This window comes from Aegilops tauschii, chromosome 7, assembly GCF_002575655.3.
Source record: "Aegilops tauschii subsp. strangulata cultivar AL8/78 chromosome 7, Aet v6.0, whole genome shotgun sequence".
In the NCBI taxonomy this organism is placed as follows: Eukaryota; Viridiplantae; Streptophyta; class Magnoliopsida; order Poales; family Poaceae; genus Aegilops; species Aegilops tauschii.
Genome location: NC_053041.3, coordinates 467,493,911 through 467,502,185, shown reverse-complemented (window position 1 = coordinate 467,502,185; position 8,275 = coordinate 467,493,911).

Genomic DNA, 8,275 nt, shown 5'->3' with positions numbered 1-8,275 from the left:
GTAATTGCTACCATCATCTTTTAACTTTGCTTTCTCAAGGAACGCATTAAAATTCAACGAAACAACAGCACGGGCCATCTATCTACAATCAACATAGACAAGCAAGATACTATCAGGTACTAAGTTCATGATAAATTTAAGTTCGATTAATCATATTACTTAAGAACTCCCACTTTGATAGACATCCCTCTAATCCTCTAAGTGATCACGTGATCCATATCAACTAAACCATGTCCGATCATCACGTGAGATGGAGTAGTTTCAACGGTGAACATCACTATGTTGATCATATCTACTATATGATTCACGCTCGACCTTTCGGTCTCCGTGTTCCGAGGCCATATCTGTTATATGTTAGGCTCGTCAAGCTTAACCTGAGTATTCCGCGTGTGCAACTGTTTTGCACCCGTTGTATTTGAACGTAGAGCCTATCACACCCGATCATCACGTGGTGTCTCAGCACGAAGAACTTTCGCAATGGTGCATACTCAGGGAGAACACTTATACTTTGATAATTTAGTGAGGGATCATCTTATAATGCTACCGTCAATCAAAGCAAGATAAGATGCATAAAAGATAAACATCACATGCAATCAATATAAGTGATATGATATAGCCATCATCATCTTGTGCTTGTGATCTCCATCTCCAAAGCACCGTCATGATCACCATCGTCACCAGCGCGACACCTTGATCTTCATCGTAGCATCGTTGTCGTCTCGCCAATCTTATGCTTCTACGACTATTGCTACCGCTTAGTGATAAAGTAAAGCATTACAGGGCGATTTGCATTGCATACAATAAAGCGACAACCATATGGCTCCTGCCAGTTGCCGATAACTCGGTTACAAAACATGATCATCTCATACAATAAAGTTTAGCATCATGTCTTGACCATATCACATCACAACATGCCCTGCAAAAACAAGTTAGACGTCCTCTACTTTGTTATTGCAAATTTTACGTGGCTGCTACGGGCTTAGCAAGAACCGTTCTTACCTACGCATCAAAATCACAATGATAGTTTGTCAAGTTGGTGTTGTTTTAACCTTCGCAAGGACCGGGCGTAGCCACACTCGGTTCAACTAAAGTTGGAGAAACTGACACCCGCCAGCCACCTGTGTGCAAAGCATGTCGGTAGAACCAGTCTCGCGTAAGCGTACGCGTAATGTCGATCCAGGCCGCTTCATCAAACAATACCGCCGAACCAAAGTATGACATGCTGGTAAGCAGTATGACTTATATCGCCCACAACTCACTTGTGTTCTACTCGTCCATACAACATCAACGCATAAAACCTGGCTCGAATGCCACTGTTGGGGAACGTAGTAATTTCAAAAAAAATCATGCGCACACGCAAGATCATGGTGATGGATAGCAACGAGAGGGGAGAGTGTTGTCTACGTACCCTCGTAGACCGAAAGCGGAAGCGTTAGCACAATGCGGTTGATGTAGTCGTACGTCTTCACGATCCGACCGATCAAGTATCGAACGCACGGCACCTCCGAGTTCAGCACACGTTCAACCCGTTGACGTCCCTCGAACTCCGATCCAGCCGAGTGTTGAGGGAGAGTTTCGTCAGCACGACGGCGTGGTGACGATGATGATGTTCTACCGACGCAGGGCTTCGCCTAAGCACCGCTACAGTATTATCGAGGTGGACTATGGTGGAGGGGGGGCACCGCACACGGCTAAAAGATCAAACGATCAATTGTTGTGTCTCTAGGGTGCCCCCTGCCCCCGTATATAAAGGAGCAAGGGGGGAGGTGCGGCCGGCCAGGAGGGACGCGCCAGGTAGAGTCCTACTCCCACCGAGAGTAGGACTCCCTCCCTTTTCCTAGTTTGGATCAGGAGTGGAGGCGAAAGAGGTGGAGGAGAGGAAGGAAAGGGGGGCGCCGCCCCCTCTCCTTGTCCTATTCGGACTAGGGGGGAGGAGCACGCGGCCCTGCCCTGGCCACCTCTCCTCTTCTCCACTAAGGCCCACTATGGCCCATTAACCCCCGGGGGGTTCCGGTAACCCCTCCGGTACTCCGGTAAAATCTCGATTTCACCCGGAACACTTCCGATATCCAAATATAGGCTTCCAATATATCAATCTTCATGTCTCGACCATTTCGAGACTCCTCGTCATGTCTGTGATCACATTCGGGACTCCGAACAACCTTCGGTACATCAAAACATATAAACTCATAATATAACTATCATCGAAACATTAAGCGTGCGGACCCTACGGGTTCGAGAACTATGTAGACATGACTGAGACACGTCTCCGGTCAATAACCAATAGCGGAACCTGGATGCTCATATCGGCTCCCACATATTCTATGAAGATATTTATCGGTCAGACCACATAACAACATACGTTGTTCCCTTTGTCATCGGTATGTTACTTGCCCGAGATTCGATCGTCGGTATCTCAATACCTAGTTCAATCTCGTTACCGGCAAGTCTCTTTACTCGTTCCGTAATACATCATCCCGCAACTAACTCATTAGTTGCAATGCTTGCAAGGCTTAAGTGATGTGCATTACCGAGTGGGCCCAGAGATACCTCTCCGACAATCGGAGTGACAAATCCTAATCTCGAAATACGCCAACCCAACAAGTACCTTCGGAGACACCTGTAGAGCACCTTTATAATCACCCAGTTACGTTGTGATGTTTGGTAGCACACAAAGTGTTCCTCCGGTAAACGGGAGTTGCATAATCTCATAGTCATAGGAACATGTATAAGTAATGAAGAAAGCAATAGCAACATACTAAACGATCGAGTGCTAAGCTAACGGAATGGGTCAAGTCAATCACATCATTCTCCTAATGATGTGATCCCGTTAATCAAATGACAACTCATGTCTATGGCTAGGAAACATAACCATCTTTGATCAATGAGCTAGTCAAGTAGAGGCATACTAGTGACACTCTGTTTGTCTATGTATTCACACAAGTATTATGTTTCCGGTTAATACAATTCTAGCATGAATAATAAACATTTATAAGGAAATAAATAATAACTTTATTATTGCCTCTAGGGCATATTTCCTTCACTTGATGCTTTAATGCTATGGTTGGGTTTTACCTTAATGATCTTTAGTAGTTGCGGATGCTTGCTAGAGTTCCAATCATAAGTGCATATGATCCAAGAAGAGAAAGTATGTTAGCTTATGCCTCTCCCTCATATGAAATTGCAATAATGATTACCGATCTTGTTAACAATTGCCTAGGATAATTCCGCACACCGACCCATCATTATTCCACACTCGCTATTTATAATATTTAGTAATATATTCTAACTTTATGATAACATCACCTACTTTTATATTTTAGTTCTCCGATATCATGCAAAGTTATCCTCTTCATACCCACAACGTAGTTTTATTTCTCGTTTCTAGTTGGAAGCAAACGTTCGGTGTACGTAGAGTCGTATCAGTGGCAGATAGGACTTGAGAGATAATTGATATTACCCTTATCTCCTTGTGGGTTCGACACTCCATACTTATCACTTCCACCTTTGGAAATTGCTACGATGATTCCTTGCACTTGGTGATTATCAAGCTCTTTTCTGGCGCCGTTGCCGGGGAGCAATAGCGTGGGGTTGATATTTTCGTGTATGCTTGTTTGCTTTCTTCACTAAGTAGATTTTGTTTTCCCTTTTGTTTTTGTTTAGTTGTGGGTGAAGCAAAACAAATTAGAAAATGAAAATTCCAAAAAAAAATTACTTGCCTCTTCGCCTAAAAAACTTTTCAAAAAGAGAAGTGATTGGAAGGTTATGCATTGGAGAAGTGAGGGCCGACCTTGAACACTTGTGTTCATGCTCATGGAAACAATGTAGAATTTTTCATGGAAGTTTCTCAAAAATAAGCATCCCCTTGTATATATTCATTGTATTATAAAAATAATGTGTCATGGTTTGGCTTTAGAGTGTTTAAATTGCTTGTTTGGTGTGTGCAGCAGAAAAATAGAAACATTTGTTGTAGTCTTTTCATTTTCTTTTTTACTGGAATGTCAAAAGAGTCTGAAACTTTTGCACAGTACTTCTATACAATTTGTTTATATTTTCCTAATTTTTCGGAATTTTTGGTGTTACAGACGTATACGAAAGTTCCATATTGCTACAGACTGTCCTGTTTTTGACAGATTCTGTTTTCTATGTGTTGTTCAGTTATTGTGATGAATCTATGGGTTGTATAGGGGGGTATGAACCATGGTGAAGTTGGAATACAGTAGATATAATGCTAATATGAAATTGGAATGAGTTTACAACAGTACCTAAATGTAGTGATTTGCTTTATTATACTAACGGATCTCACAAAGTTTTTGTTAAGTTTTGTGTGGATGAAGTGTTCGGAGAACGAGGACTTACCGATATGAGAAGAACAAGGAGAGGCAAGAGTTCAAGATTGGGGATTCCCAAGGCACCCCAAGTAAATATTTCAAGAATCCTCAAGCATCTAAGCTTGGGATGCCCCGGTTGGCATCCCATCCTTCTTCTTCAACAATTATCAGTATACCTCGGGTTTTGTTTTGTTCACATGATATGTGTCCTTTGTGTTTTTATTTTTCTTTATGCACCATGCTAGTATGAGATAGTCCTTCGTCTATTTATAGAATGCTTCATGTGCTTCACTTAAATATTTTGAGTATGGCTTCACTTAAATCTTTTGAGTATGACTTTATAGAATGATGTTTGTGCTTCACTTACATCTTTTGAGTATGACTTTATAGAATGCTTCATGTGCTTCACTTATATATTTTGAGCTTGGATGTTGGCAAATATATATTATTTGTAGAAGGCTTTATGAACTTCACTTATATCTTTTAGAGTATGAATAAAATTATCATCGGAATTGGGCTTGGAAGAGTATCATTATAATATCTTGCCTAGCTAAAAAGGCATTAAAGAAAAGCGCTTGTTGGGAGACAACCCAATATTTATCCTTACTGTTTTTGTGTGTTCACATGATTAAGCTACTGTAGTAATCATGTTTTATATATTTTATATCAATAAAGTGCCAAGTAAGACCTTTGGGATGGCTTACGGTGATAGTTGATTTGATCTTGCTGAAAAACAGAAACTTTTGCACTCATTGCCAGAATTTAAAAAAATCACAGAAGCGTTCTTTTGATCTGAATTTTTTACACAAGATTGATATACAAATTTCCTAGGTTGTCCTAATTTTTCAGAATTTTTGGAGTAGCAGAAGTATGGTTGTTGATCAAATCATTACAAACTATTCTGTTTTTGGCAGATTCTGTTTTCAATGCATAGTTCGCTTGTTTTCTAGTTTCTATGGCTTATATTGCTCAATAAAAATTGTAGAAATAATATGGTACAGTAGGTATTGTGTGAGAACAATTATGAATCTTGTCTTTGACAGTACCAAAGTGAATGATTTACTCTTTATCATACTAACCCATCTCACGAAGTTCTGTTAAGTTTTGTGTGATTGAAGTTTTCAAGTTTTGGGTGAGATATCAATACGAGGAGAATAAGGAGTGGAAAAACCCTAAGCTTGGGGATGCCCAAGGCACTCCAAGGTAATATTCAAGGAAAACTCAAGCGCCTAAGCTTGGGTATGCCCCGGAAGGCATCCCCTCTTTCGTCTTCAAAACCATCGGTATACCTTACTCGGAGCTATATTTTTATTCGTCACATGATATGTGTTTTGCTTGGAGCGTATTTTCATTTTACTTGATTTTGAATAAAATCATTGGATCTGAAATCTTGAATGAGAGACAGAGTCCTCCCATGGCTAGTTAATTACTTGACTACTCATTGTTCTTCACACATATCTTTTTGGAGTAGTTTGTCATTTACTCATGTGCTTCACCTATATCCTATGAGTAAATGGTTGAATGAATTGAATATCATAAATCTGAATTTATATATGTTTCATATGCTTATACCATGGGGAGTAATGACTTCACATATAATAAGTATGGGTGGTAAATTTATTGAAAGTTAACAAACATAGTTTTCGTCACTTGAACAATTCATGAAAGAATATTGAAGGAAGAGAGGTTTCACATATAAATATACTATCTTGGACATCTTTTGTAATTGTGAGCACTCATTAAAATATGACATACTAAAAGGTTGATGTTGGACAAGGAAGACAACATAATGGTGAAAGTTTAACTAATCCCTGGGTGGTTTTGGTAATTCTTAACAACATATAGCTCATTGAACTAATACTCTTTCAAGATAATCATTTCAGAAAGTTCAATGACTGGCATGGCATGGACTAGAAATATGGACCTCTCAAAATGCTAAGGACACATATTGGCTCAAGCTCAAGACTCTACATTTTCATTTTAGTGATCCAAGATCACATTGAGTCCATAGGAAAAGCCAATACTATTAAAAGGGGATGAGGTGTTGCTTAATGGCTTGCTTGCTCAAAGTGCTTAGTGATATGCTCCAAAGCCCTCACCCACTTTCCCAATTCCACATATGTCCTAAACCTAAAGTCAAACTCGGCCCCACTGATTTGATCTATCTGGCGCCACCGAGTTCACTTGACATAGCCATAGCCAGAAACCCTAATCAGTTCGGTCTCACCGATAGGGATCTCGGTCTCAGCGAGATGGGATTGCAAACTCTCTGTTTCCTTTTCGTAACGTTTCGGTCTAACCGAGATGAGCGATCGGTCCCATTGAGTTCGCAATGCAAACTCTCTGTTTCCTTTTCGTAACGTTTCGGTCTCGCCGAAATGAGCAATCGGTCCCACCGAGTTTGCCTGACCAACTCTCTATTTGCCTATTAAAGAAATCAGTCTCAGCGAGTTCATGTGATCGGTCCTCACCAAGATTACGTTATGCCCTAACCCTAATGAAATCGGTCCCACCGAATTGACATGTCAGCCCCACCGAAAATCCTAACGTTCACATTTTGAACTAAATCGGTCTGACCGAGTTTGAGTATTCGGTCCCACCGAGTTTGGTAAATTGTGTGTAACGGTTAGATTTTGTGTGGAAGCTATATATACCCCTCCACCCTTGCTTCATTCATGGAGAGAGCCATCAGAACGTGCCTACACTTCCAGCATTCAGTTTCTGAGAGGGAACCACCTACTCATGTGTTGAGACCAAGATATTCCAATCCAACCACAAGAAGCTTGATCTCTAGCCTTCCCCAAGTTGCTTTCCACTCAAATCATCTTTCCACCAAATCCAAATCTGTGAGAGAGAGTTGAGTGTTGGGGACACTATCATTTGAAGCACAAGAGCAAGGAGTTCATCATCAACACACCATATATTACCTTTTGGAGAGTGGTGTCTCCTAGATTGGTTAGGTGTCACTTGGGAGCCTCCATCAAGATTGTGGAGTTGAACCAAGGAGTTTGTAAGGGCAAGGAGATCGCCTACTTTATGAAGATCTACCCTAGTGAGGCAAGTCCTTCGTGGGCGAGGGCCATGGTGGGATAGACAAGGTTGCTTCTTCGTGGACCCTTTGTGGTTGGAGCCCTCCGTGGACTCGCGCAGCCATTACCCTTCATGGGTTGAAGTCTCCATCAATGTGGATGTACGATAGCACCACCTATCGGAACCACGCCAAAAACCTCCATGTCTACATTGCGTTTGCTCCCTCCAAACTCCTCCCCTTTACCTTCATAAGCAATGATTTACATTCAGCTGCTATACTCTTAGAATTTCATGTGTAGGTTGATTGCTAGACTTGTGATAAGTTGCTAAAATCTGCCAAGACTTAAAATTGGGAAAAGGCTAGATTTTTATTTGGTCAAGTAGTCTAATCACCCCCCCCCCTCTAGACATACTTTCGATCCTACAAGTGGTATCAGAGCCTTAGTCTCCATTTGCCTTGATTTCCATAGCTTTGGTGATCATAGCCTTGGTTTCACAACCTAGGAGAGTATGGCGTCTAGCGAGGGAAATTACCCCCGTAGAGGTCCTTACTTTGATGGTACTAATTTTGCTAGTTGGAAGCATAAGATGAAAATGCATATTCTTGGACATAACCCCGCCGTTTGGGCTATTGTGTGTATTGGCTTGCAATGTGAATTCTTTGATGGGAGAGCACCGAATCATGAAGCTACCGCAGAAGAACTGAAGATGTTGCAATACAATGCTCAAGCTTGCATATCCTCTTCAACGGATTGTGCCCCGAAGAATTCAACAAAATCAGCCGTCTTGAGAATGCAAAGGAAATTTGAGATACTTTGATTGATATGCACGAAGGTACTGACTCCATCAAGGAATCCAAATTGGATGTGCTTCAAAGTCAGCTTGACAAGTTCAAAATGAAGGATGGTGAAGGT